Below are 13137 nucleotides of genomic sequence, written 5' to 3'. Positions count from 1 at the left end.
CAGACTGCAAAGCTGTTTGAACTGCAAGGTCGTCGGTTCAAGCTCACCAGCTGCTCCTCAGAAACCCTATACAGGGTCGCTATGGGTCAGAACTGACTCGACGGCACTTAACAACAACAAGAGGTGTATAGTACAGTTGTGTATACAAGTGTGTAGTGCAGTTGTGTGGTATAGACTTGTAGTAAGACATGTCGCATAGACGTGAGGTACCAGTGTGTAATACAGGCATGCACAGACATGATGAGATGGATGTGTGGCATAGACATGGGACATGCATGTGTTACTGTGGTGAAGACATGGCATAGACATGTGATTGTGTGTGTATACCTACAGTGCAGACATACACAGATGTGTGATAAGATGTATGTCATAGGCATATAGCATAGACATGGAACATACATGTACTGCAGGTGTGTGGATATGGTGTGTGTCATAGGTGTGTGATATAAACATGTGATTATGTGTATAGACATGTGGTACAGATGTGTGGTACTGATGTGTAAAACATGTGATGTGTGGTATAGGCATGTGGTATATAGATATGAAACATACATGTGGTACAGATATGTGGATATGGTGTATGGCATAGACATGTGGTATAAACATGTGATTATGTGTCTAGACATATAGTACATGTGTGTTGTACAGATATGTACAGATATGTGATGTATGGTATAGATATGTGGTATGCACATGGAACATACATGTGGTGCCATTGTATGGATATGGTGTGTGGCATAGATGTGTGGTATAAACATGTGATTATGTGTATAGACATGTGGTACAGATGTGGCACAGGTGTATACAGGCATGTGATGTGTGGCATAAACATGTGACATAGACATGAAGCATACATATAGCACAGGTGTGTGATAAAGGTGTGTGATATAGACACATGTGATATAAATATGTGCCTTTCTGTGTATAATGTGGTACAGGGGTGTGATACAGATGTGTACAGATGTGATGTGTGGCATAGATGTATGGTATCAACTTGGGACATACATGTGGTATAGATGTGTGTTGCAGACATGTACAGATAAAACATGTAGCATAGATATGTGATCTAGATTGTGGGTTTCTGTGTATATACATGTACCAACGTGTGGCATAGACATGTGGTAAATTGTGTCTATACACACATGGTACAGATGTGTGTTTCAGGCATGCACAGATGTGATGAATATGGCATAGGCATGTGATCTGATGTGTAGTTTTGTGAGCACCAGTAGGGACTCAGCCCTGGGTGGGAAGTCTGTAAAATCTTGCTATTATCAGTGGCTGCTCTGAGTTGGAATCAACTCGATGGCTATGGTTCTGATTTTGGTTAGATTTTCCTCAAAGGCACCCCACAGGGAAACTGAGTCAGATATTTGTTGATGAATGTGTCTTTTATTTCTCAGTGAACCATGTCTAGCCGTGGCAGCATTAGACAGCCACAGCCCGAAGGCCCCTGTTGGACTGGTATTTCACTGACCCTGGATACCTCTAGACAGTGGATGAAGCTTCCAGGGTCCTCCACAGCTGACTACAGGGGGAGATAACATTGGGGGCCTGGATCCACCCATAGAACCTGCACCTGGCCACTCTCTGGGGAGTGGGGTGCCTGGCCACCTTCATACTCTGTACGTCCTGGTGTAGGGAGGCACCGCTGAGAGCAGGAGATTCCAGTGGGATGTCGAGGTCATTGTTGTTGTTAGGTGCCGTCAAGTTGGTACCGACTCAGTGAACGAAACACTGCCCAGTCCTGGGCCAACTTCACCACCCGTTACTACATTAGATGCCACTGCTGCTGCTACTGTGCCAATTAATATTATCGGAGGTCTTCCTCTTTTTTGCTGACCCTCCACTTTACCAAGCATGTGTTCTTCTCCAGGGACTGGTCCATCCTAATGCTATGTCCAAAGTATGAGAGACAAAGTCTGGCCATCCTGGTTTCCAAGGAGCATTCTGGCTGTACTTCTTCCAACACAGATTTGTTTGTTCTTCTGGCAGCCCATGGTACCATTATTATTCCCCTCCAGCACCATAACTCAAATGCATCAATTCTTCTTTGGTCTTCTTTATTCATTATATAACTTTCACATGCATATGAGGCTACTGAAAATGCCATGGCTTGGGTCAAACACACCTTACTCCTCAAGCTGGCATCTTTGCTCTTTAACACTTTAAAGAGGTCTTGTGCAGGAGATTTGCCTAATGTAATATATCATTCGATTTCTTGATTGCTGATTCCATGAGTGTTGATGGTTGATTGGAGCAAAATGAAGTCTTTGACAACTTCAATTTTTACTCCATTTATCTGAATGTTGTTTATTGGTCCAGTGGTGAGGATTTTTGTTTTCTTGACATTGATGTGCAACCTATACCGAAGGCTGTGGTCTTTGATCTTCATCAATATTTTAAGTCCTCTTTGCTTTCCACAAGCTAGGTTGTATCATCTGCATCGAGGTCACACTTCCTGTCAAAGGTCAGTTTGTGGGCTCCATGGCCAGGAGAAGGGGCCCAGAGGAGTTGGGTGTCCACTTCAGTGATGATCCCTGTCAGACCGTGTGTAGTTCCAGGGGGTGCTTGTCACCTAGTGGGATTCCAGTGGGCCATGCTAACAATCGAGTATTCACTGCTCACGAGGAGCTGGGAGACGTTCTCCATGATGTCCCTTACTGCTGAGAGCTGGGAGGTGCCATGGGACATGCAGCAACCCTGGCAGATAGGGATGGTGGCTGTGAGCCCAGGCCTGTCTGCAACAAAGCTGGGGCTGTAGTACAGCAAGCCAGCATGACCTCAATGGCCACCCTTGTGGATAGCCCCTGGAAGTCCTGGACAACAGCTCTGTTAGCTCCTCCTAGCTCCACAGATGGTTGAGGGATACCTCCTGTAACATGTCTACTTGAACTTGGGCCTCAGCACCCACCCAGCCCATGCAGGCAGATATGCCTCCAACTGGAGCTGACCTAGGAGAGACCCTGTGGCCATGGTTAGTGGGGCTGTTGAGTACAGTGTGTCTTGTCTGGGACGAACCTCCTGCCCTATGCCCAGAATGATGGCCTCGACCTTGGAATGGCCCCCAGTGACTGTGATGACTGAGTGGGCTGTATTGTTCCTATAGACCCTGACTTTGCACAGCCCAGGACCATTGTTAACTGTCATGATGGGCACTTCTGATATGTTGGGGTCCAAGAGTTTAGGAAGCTTGGGTCCCTGGAAGGCTGCTTTGGAGAGCAGAGATGGTATCTTAGTATCTAGTGCTGCTCTAACAGAAATTCCACAAGTGGATGGCATTGACCAACAGACATTTATTTTCTAAGTTTTGGAAACTGGGAGTTCAAATTCAAGGAATAGATCTACGGGAAGGCTTCTCTCTGTGCCAGGTTTGGAGGAAGATCCTTGTCTCCTTTCAGCTTATGTGGGCCCAGCGTCCCTTAGAGAACTCCATGTGTTTCAACATCAATCTTCCCCTGAGTCTAGGAGGTTCTCAGCACAGGGACCCGGCTCCAAAGGACACATTCTGCTCCTAGCTCTTCTTTCTTGGTGAAGCTTAGGTTCCTGCTTCTCTCTCCTTTTATCTCTTGTAAGATAAAATGTGATGCAGGCCACACCCCAGGAAGCTCCCGTACACATTAGATTAGGGCTTTGAACTAAATATAAGAGTTGGATCCCATCCTAATCACGTCATAGGGGATGATTACATAACTGCCAAATCTCTGAGCATCATGGCCCAGGCTAGTTGACACATGTTTTGTGGGGTGCAATTCAATCCATGACAGAGGATGAGGAGGGTGCCTATGTCTTGGGGTTCCAGCCTGTTTACATCATAAAAGGCTCACAAACTTGGGCTCCTAGAGTTTACTAGAATGTTCTCATTATTGCAAAACACTCTAGACAGAACCTTGAGGACTATTGTATTCTTAAGGTGGGCCCTGAAGGTGGCCGCAAGAGGGAGATGATGGGTGGAGGGGACTGTGTGTCAGTATTATGATCTAGGGTCCTGGCATATGACTGGCTGGGCATGTTTAGCATTGCCGAAGGGACAGAGAAGGAGAAAGGAGTCCCTGTTCAAGCAACGTTTAGACTCCCTTATCAGGGTCCACCCTGAGGTTCTGAGCACTCCTGTGTTTTAATAACACACATACCTGCCTCTAGTCTTTGTCCACTCACACAGCACACTCCATAAACCCCTTCCCTACGTACCAAGCTGGGTCCTTCTCAGCCTCCAAGTTAATGCCCATCAGGTCTGGGGCTTGTTCACCTACTGATGGACCTGGAACAAAGCTATTTTCAGCTTGCCAATGCCCTAATGAGGAGGTGATCAGAGGTCCGTTGGAACAAAGGCCTGGCCATCTGTATCTGAAAGGTCACCGTCAGGTAAACGACTAACATATGGAGTCATCATGTCCTAGTTTACTTGATGGCAACAGATTTGGAATATAAATTTATGACCATTTTTAGCCCCGGCTTGCCTGGAACCCTGGTGACACAACTGTTAAGCGTTCTGCTGCTAATACACCCAATGCCTCTGCAGACAAAAGACTTGACAATTTGCTTCTGTAGATGTTACAACCCAGAAAACACTACAGTTCTACTTTGTCACCTGGGGTCTCCATGAGTTGGAATCAACTCAGCGCCCAACAACAACCCCAGCTTGCTGAGTACTCAGCCATGAAACTGAGCAGTCAGCTGAGTCTTTCTAGAACCTTCCTTGCCTAAGTGTTGTTCACTACCCCACTGAGCCAGGAGCAGTGTTGCCCTCTTCTCTCAGTTTGGCACCCTAGTTCCCTCATGCCCCAAGGTAACCTTAGTCATTAGGGGCCAGATCCCCAGCAGAATGGACCTCAGTAAGTAGTACTAATGATTTCTGTCTACATCTGAGAGAAACAATCCCTGCAAGAAAGTGGACTGCCTGCCCACCCTCCCAGAATCATGATGTCTACAGAGAAGTTGGTCCATGGTCCCTTTCTGGGTTTGCTGTAGGGCCTTAGTGTCTCAAGGACAAAGCTGCCCAATGGCTCTGTCCCCCTGACCATGCCCACCCCATGGTCCCAACTGGATGGAAACAGGCAGGACTCTGAAAGTTACCCATCAAGACAGCATTAGTATTCTTGGGGGGAGGAGCAAGAGGACACCATGTGGCCAAGGAGAAAATTGAGCTGATTTATGAGGCACAGCCGACCGTGATGTTGTGCCAGTTAGAGCTTCCCCTGGGGGCAGAAATTGCACCCGTGGCTCTCAGGTGCCTGGGAACAGCCGCCTCAGCCTCCATCACAGCCCCGCTCCCACCAGGCTCAGGTGAGTCTGAAACACCCGCCATCCCAAGAACACCCTTGTGTCTGCTCATCTCTGAGGGGCACACACATTTCGGGGTGGATTCTCCTCTCAACACCCTCCCTGTCTACACAGAAGCCAGGTGGCAGACAAACAAAACATGCCAGTTCCGCCTCGGGTTTACAGGGGCCATTGCTGTCCAAAAAGGTCACGTTTGAGGTGACACCGAGGGCATTGCCCGTCTCCCAACTGTAGTGTGACGCCCTGCCCCCAGCCTGCACGGCCTGCCCCCACCCATGCTGGTGGGATCTCATAAATCGCTTCAGCAAGTTTATGGGTGAACTGGCTGTAACTCCATCTGTCCGCAGCAGAGCGCGCCGCACGGCTGCTCCAAAGGGTGACCATTTCCGCCTTGTTCAGGAAATCTCGCTCTCATTTCTGCTCCAGCAGCCCCGTCTTGGCATCAGCCCCTCTTCCCCATACCCCACGCCCCACTTCCCATCCCCTCAGAAGAGCCTCAAGGTCTTGGAGAGATGTGTGTGGCCACTGAGCACCGTTAGGTCAGTGCCAAGCATTTAGACTTGGGGGTGGGCCACCTGGACTGGGCACCCTTGCCTCCCATTGGCCTGATTCGGAGTGCCTGGGCCACCCAAGCCTGGAGGCCTCTCTGTCTGTCCTGTCTCTAGTTCCAAGTGTCACTGGCGCCCAGAACCTCTGCCAATTAGTAGCCAGCAGGCTGGGCTCATTAGTGCTGGCTCACATCTGGCAGCCAGATCCTGCTGGATGAGGACCGGGTCCAGTGTTGGCTGGCCAGCCCCAAGGCACGGGGTGATTTTCCTGGTGGCAAGTGGTTTTCCAAGGTCACTAAACTTGAAGACAGTAGAATCTTGTGCATCCTGGAGGACAGTCCCGGGATCATGGGCACTGGCATAATGCCCGCAAAGGCAACTCCTCATTGACCTTTATGCTCTGCACACCCCCAAAGGAGCTTAAATCCCTGTGCATCTCCCACTCACACCTATCCTTCTGATTGTCTGAGCTGAATTTTTATCTCTTACTCACCCTCCATTCTTCTATCCATCCATCCAACCATCCATTCATCCATCTAGTTATCCATCCACGATCCATCTACCAACCATTCATCTATCCAATCACCCATACACCCAATTACCTATCCATTCATCCATCCACGATCCATCTACCAACCATTCACCTATCTATCCAATCACCCATACACCCAATTACCCATCCATTCATCCATCCACTTATCCATCCACAATACATCTACCAACCATTCATCTATCCATCTAATCACCCATACATCCAATTATCCATCCATCCATCCATCCTTCTTCCCTTCTATAGTGTCTGGAGTGAGTATTCTCTCTTGCCTCTCTGTCCACCTCCTTCTGTTGTAACCTTGGGTTTTAACAACGTCTCTGGGGTCCCTGCAGTTGCAAACACACCCTGGGTCACTCCTTTCCTTAGCCTCCCTCCTATGAGCTTGGCCTGAAAGGGCAAATGTGACCCACAGCAGCCTCTTCCTTCCAACACACACAGAAAGACCCTCAGCTACCTTCAGGTGTAGCCGTGGTCCAGAAGACCTGCGGCTCAGGGTGTGTGTTGAGGGAATTTGCAGGGTTCATTAGAAAGCGGAAGACCCTTTATGAAATGGAATGACACAGTGGATACAACAATGGGTTCAAACACAACAATGAGTGTGAGGATGGCACAGGGCTAGGCAGTGTTTCTGTTGTATGTAGGGTCACTATGAGTTGGAATCGACTCAACTTCACCTACCAACAACCTGCACCTGCTATCCATCTGTCTGTCCATGTATCATACTGTGGCGGCTTGCATATGAAGCTATGCCACTAGTATTTTAAATACCATCAGGGTCACCCATGGTGGGCAGGTTTTAACAGAGCTTCCAGACAAAGACAGACTAGAAAGAAAGGCTTGATAATCTACTTCCCAAAATCAGCCAATAAAACTCTGTGAACCACAGATTTCGTGCCAGAAGATACGCCCTCTAGGTTGGAAGGCATTCAAAATACACAGTGGTCACCACAATGAACTCGAGCAGTCCAACAATTGTGAAAATCGAACAGGACTGGGCAGACTTTTGTTTGGAGCCTGGTGTGATGTTGTAGGATAAGCACAGGACTGCCAACCATAAGATTAGTAATTCAAACCCATTAGTTGTTCCTCAGAAACCTTATACAGGATCGCTCTGGGTAGGAACTGACTCAATGGCATCGAAAAACAACAACTGAGTGGTAATTAAGTCTTCCCTGTCTCATCCTCTTCCCACACATTGTCCAGCACATGACATGCCAGGCCCCTGTTCATTTCTTTCCTTTGTACCAAGTGGAGAGGGAGGAAGGCATCAGGAAGGGAGGGTCGTCTCCAGACCCTCATGAATTCCAGTTTTTTGTCTCTGGTTGGGTAACACTGCCTCAGTTGCTTTTGTGTGTATGTGTAGTTATTGCTGTTAAATGCCATCGAGTTGGTTCCAACTCATAGCAACCCTGTGTAGGGTTTCTGAGGAGTGATTGGTGAGTTTGAACTGCCAACCTGGCAGTTCAAGCAGACCTTGCCGTTCCGTGTTTTATCCTAGAATGCCACACCAAGACTCCATGTGTGTGTGGTAGGGGGAGCATAAAGGACAACTGGGGGTGGCAAGAGATGACCAGGCCAAGTAGTGGCTTTGGTTTAGCGCTGAGTTTGCACCAAATGAGTTAGGTTGGCGTTATGTGGAGACTGCGTAGAGCCTGGGGGGGTACTCACTCTGTAGTTGGCAAGATTGGGGTCCCCAACTGGGATCCTAGCCCCCCTCCCTGAAAGACACGGAAGGTCATGATCCTACCTGGGCCCATGATGGTTAGAGAGGTGAGCCCTCCCCTGGGACAGGTGTGACTGAGGCCCTGACACCGAGATCCACGGGAGAGCTTTCCAGAAAGGCATCCTGAGTAAGTCTCCTGGTGATGCTGAGTGGTGGGACGGGTGTTAAGGCAGGGCATGCTGACCACGGTGACCACCCCACACCTCAGTGGTGTTATCATGAACCTTCCTGGTCTCTACTCAGTCCAGTGTGGTCCCAGGGAAGAAGTTCCCTTGGTCCTGCTGAGACCACAGCTACCATCTGGGGCTGCCCTCTCTTGGGCTCCAAGCCTGCTTCACCATGCCATGTGGACAAAGATACAAGAAGCTAGGCCTACCAGTGGCTCCCATGCTTCCATGCATACTCCTCTGCCCAGAGTGACCAGCATGGCCGGCTGAACCGCAGGGCAGCCTGGGAGATGCAGCCTCACCTCAAGAGACCTGATGTAGCCCTGTAGGATAAAGCACTGGACTGCAAGGTCGGTGGTTCACATTCACCAATGGCTCCTTGTAAATCCTATACAGGTCGCTGTAAGTCAGAACCGACTGGACGGCACTTAACAACAACTGTATGCAGAGGAGGAGCTAAGACGGCAGATGGAAGACCCTAGAACTCTGAGCAGGACTGTGGGACCCGACAAGCAGACCCACAGTACCCCATGTCCACAGCTCCATACTGAATTCTCTAGGCTAATATTTGATTTGTTTATTTAGTTTAACTCTACAGTAACAGATTTTTGATGTGAAGAATTAAAGGAAAGAGTGTTGTGTACAGCCACAAAGCAGACTCTTCCTCACGGTCCTCCGGCAGCTTCTCAGAATCTTCCAGGGGCTTCTAGGCACAGGTACATCTAGCAGTACACAGTACTAGGGCTTTCTACGAAATGGAGATCGCTGTATCTATTATTCTGCAGCGGCCTTCTCACCGAACATTCGAGTGAGCGCGCTCAGCAAATACTGCTCTTGGAAAGACTACACGCACGGTCGGTCCCCTGCGGCTGACTTTCCAGAATGACTCCACTTTTCCGCATGGAGGCATTTCTGTGGAATAACTGTGTCCAATAGGAATGTTTTTATGATCTTTCTTCCTTCCTTTCTCTCTCTTTCTTCTTTTCTCTCTCTTCTTCCCTCCCTTCCGTCCTTTCTTCTTTCATCTCTCTCTCTTTTTTAACTATTAAAAATGATGCTCAAAGTTCTTGTATCTCCATTTCTGCTGTACATTGTGGGCTAGATTCTGACTCAGGGACCCTGTGTGTGAGGGGCACACATGTTTAAGATGCCAAACTGCCTGACTGAAAAATCTTCCTTCAATTTCCCTCTCAGAGTTCTTCCTTCCCTCCCTTTCTCACCCCCCTCTCCCGCCATCTTTCTTTCCATCGTGGTGGCACAAAACTTAAGCACTCAGCTGTTATCCAAAAAAGGTGGCAGTTTGAACTCCCCAGTGGCTCTGTGGGAGAAAAGACACAGTGATCATCTCCCTATAAAGAACTCTATGTGTTTCTTCTACTCCACCCCAGGAGGCTGTCCGGAGTCTGAAGCAATGTGAAGGTAGTTAGCTTGGGTGTGGCATTGTGAGATAAGCACTGGACTGAAAAGTTGCTTTGAATCACAAGGTCAGTGGTTCAGAACCACCAGCTGCTCCTCAGGAACCCTATGCAAGCAAGGTTGCTATGAGTTGAAACTGACTCCATGGTACTTAACAGCAACAAGAAAACTGCAGTGTCTATGTAACAAAATTTTTGCTACATTTCAACCTTTTTAAATATATACAACTTAGTGACATTAATTATGTTCATCATGTTGTAAAGCCATCATCATGATCGGTCCCCAAATGTATCCATCACCCTGAACAGAACCCAGAGTCCCCTAAACAATGACTCCCTGCCGCTCTCCTCCTGCCAGTCCTATTGACCACTAATAAACTTTGGTCTCTAGATATAGATATCTCTGCCTGTTCTAGACATAGAAGCGCTGGTGGCACAGTGGTGAGGCTGCTAACTAAAAGTCCCGTGGTTTGAACCCACCAGCCACTCCCAAGGAGACAGATGTGACAGTCTGCTTCACTAAAGATTGTCACCATTGGAAACTGTCTGGGTCTTTATGAATCAGAATCAACTTAACAGCAACAGGTTTGTTCTACATAATCATTGAAGTGGAGATCATATTTGCTGAGACCCCATAGTTGAAGTATGACTGGTCACCTCCTCAATGTAGCTCTCTCTTTGTTGTTATTGTTGATAGGTACCGTCAAGTCAGTTCTGACACATAGTGACCCTGTGCATAACAGAACGAAGTACACATTGTCAGGAGGGATCTATCCCTGGAGAAGGACATCATGCTTGGTAAAGTACAGGGTCAGCAAAAAAGACAAAGATCCCCCCCTAGAAGACGTACTCACGCTGTGGTAGCAACAAGAGTCCTGGATCATCCTCATAATTGCTCTTGTTTGAATCCATTGTTGCTGTCACTGTGTGAGTCCATCTCGTTGGGTGTCTTCCTCTTTTTCATTGACCCGCACTTTACCAAGCATGATATCCTTCTCCAAGGACTGGTCCCTCCTGGTAATATGTCCAAAGAATCAGAGATAAAATCTCACCATCCTTGCTTCTAGGAAGCATTCTGGTGTGCTTCTCCCAGGATAGATATGTTTGTCTCTGGCAGTTCAGAGAGCTTCCAATGTGCTTCACCAACACTATAATCCAAACACATTGATTCTTCTATGGTTTTCCTTATTCACTGTCAAACTTCCACATGCACATGAAGCAATTAAAAATACCATGGGTTCGGCCAGACACTCCTTAATCCTCAAATTGACACCTTTGGTCTTAAGCACTTTTAAAGTGGTCTTGTGCAGCAGATTTGCCTAATACACTAGGTAGGCATTCCTTAACTGCTGTTTCCATGAGAGCTAGTTGTAGATCCGAGCAAAATGAATTATTTGACAATTTCAATCTTTACTCCATTTTCATGATGTTATTGATCAGTCCAGTCATGAGGATTTTTTGTTTTCTTTACATTAAGGTGCAGTTCATACTGAAGGCTGTAGTCTTTAATCTTCATCAGTAAGTATTTCAATTCCTCTCTCTTCACTTCCAGCAAGCAAGGTTATGTCATCTGCATATCACAGGTTGTTAATGAATCTTCCTCCAAACTTGATGCCACATCTTTTTCCTATAGTTTAGCTTCTCAGATTATTTTCTCAGTATACAGATTGAATAAGTGTGGAGAAATGATACAATTCTGGCACACACGTTTCCTGATTTTAAGCCATTCAATATTCCCTTGTTCTGTTCCAATGACTGCCTCTTGGTCTATGTATGTTGTTGTTGTGAAGTGCCATCGAGTCGGTTCCGCCCATAGCGACCCTGAACAGGGTTTCCGAGGCTGTAAATCTTTACAGGAGCAGAAAGCCTCATTTTTCTCCCACGGAAGAGCTGGTAGTTTTGAACTGCTGACCTTGCGGTTCGCAGCCCAATTTGTAACCACTACGCTACCAGAGCTCCTTTAGTCTATGTCTTGTTGTTGTTGTTGTTAAGTGCCATCGAGTCGGGTCCGACCCATAGCGACCCTGTACAGGGTTTCCGAGGGTGTAAATCTTTACGGGAGTAGAAAGCCTCATCTTTCTCCCGCGGAGCGGCTGGTAGTTTCGAACTGCTGACCTTAAGGTTCGCAGCCCGATTAGTCTATGTCTAGGTTACTCATAAAAGTTAACTAACTTCTGGAATACCTATTCTTCACAATGTGATCCATAGTTGTTATAATCCACATTGCAGAATGCTTTTGTATAGTCAATAAAGCACAGGTAAACATCTTTCTGCTATTCTCTGCCTTCAGCCAACATCCATATCTGATGCCAGCAATGATATCCCTCATTCTATGTCCTCTTCTTGATCTGGCCTGAATTTCTGTCAGTTCCCTGTTGAGGTAGTGTTGCAACTGTTTTTGATTTGTCTTCAGCAAAATTTTACTTGCATGTGATTTTAATGATATTGTTGGATGATTTCTGCATTCTGTTGGGTGACCTTTCTTTGGAATGGGCACAAATATGGATATCTTCCAATCACTTGGCCAGGTAGCTGTCTTCAAAATTTCCTGGCATAGACAAGTGAGAACTGCATGTGTTTGTTGAAAAAATTCAATTTGTATTCCATCAATTATTGGAGCCTTGTTTTTCACTTGAGCCCATTGCTGCTGCCACTGTGCCAATCTATCCCGTTGAGAGCCTCCCTGTTTTACACTGACCATCCACTTTACCAAGCATGATGTCCTTCTCCTGATAACAAGTCTGAAGCATGAAACACAAAGTCTCTCATCTTGGCTTCTAAGGAGCATTTGGGTTGCACTTCTTCAACACAGATTTGTTTGTTCTTCTGGCAGTCTGTGGTGCCAGATATTAATATTTTTCTCGAACACCATAAGTCAAATGCATCAATTCTTCTACAGTCTTCCTTATTCATGTAGCTTTCACATGCATATGAAATTATCAAAAATACCATGGCTTGGATCAGGCCCACCTTAATGCTCAAACTGACATCTTTGCTAGGGAATACTTTAAAGAGGTCTTGTGTAGCAGATTTGCATAATGCAATTCATCATTTGATTTATTGACTACTGCTTCCATGAGTGTTGATGGTGGGGCCAAGCAAAATGAAATATCTTTTCTCCATTTATCATAATGTGATTTCTTGGTCCAGTGCTGAGTCTTTTTGTTTTCTTCATGTTGAGGAGCAACCCATACTGAAGACATGATCTTTGATCTTCATCAGTAAATATTTTAAGTTTTGCTTTGTCTATTGTTGTTGTTAGGAGCCATCAAGTTGATACCGACTCATAGTGACCTTATGCACAACAGAATGAAACATTGCCTGGTCCTGGGCCAACCTCACAATTGTTGCCATGCTTGAGCCCTTTGATGCTGCCCCTTTGCCAATCCAACTCACTGGGTGTCTTCCTCTTTTTCTCTGACCCTCCTCCACCTTACCAAACATGATA

This window comes from Chrysochloris asiatica, unplaced genomic scaffold (assembly GCF_000296735.1).
Source record: "Chrysochloris asiatica unplaced genomic scaffold, ChrAsi1.0 scaffold00173, whole genome shotgun sequence".
Taxonomy (NCBI): Eukaryota; Metazoa; Chordata; class Mammalia; order Afrosoricida; family Chrysochloridae; genus Chrysochloris; species Chrysochloris asiatica.
This window is presented reverse-complemented; position numbering follows the sequence as displayed.